Source organism: Aptenodytes forsteri, unplaced genomic scaffold (genome assembly GCF_000699145.1).
Source record: "Aptenodytes forsteri isolate BGI_AS27 unplaced genomic scaffold, ASM69914v1 Scaffold428, whole genome shotgun sequence".
Taxonomy (NCBI): Eukaryota; Metazoa; Chordata; class Aves; order Sphenisciformes; family Spheniscidae; genus Aptenodytes; species Aptenodytes forsteri.
The window spans coordinates 939249-939533 of NW_008794177.1; positions in this window are offsets into that span (position 1 = coordinate 939249).

Genomic DNA, 285 nt, shown 5'->3' on the forward strand with positions numbered 1-285 from the left:
CTGCCCCTCTGCCCGGCCCTGGGGCACCCACCAGGGTGCTGGGCCCAGTGCAAGGGACTGGGACGTACCGGGGGTGTCCAGCGAGGCCCGGGATGGCGGCAAAGGGTGAGAGCGTCCCCCTGCATGGCCCTGCGCGGCTGCAGAGGCGGTTTGGGGGCTCCTCGGAGTGGAGCGCAGGGGCCGGGCCCAGGCTCTCCCGGAGGCTGCGGGGCCTCGTGGTCCAGCTGCCCCAGGCACAGCCCTGCTCTCGGGGCTCCCCCGGCCCCCGCTGCCCCCCCAGCCCCC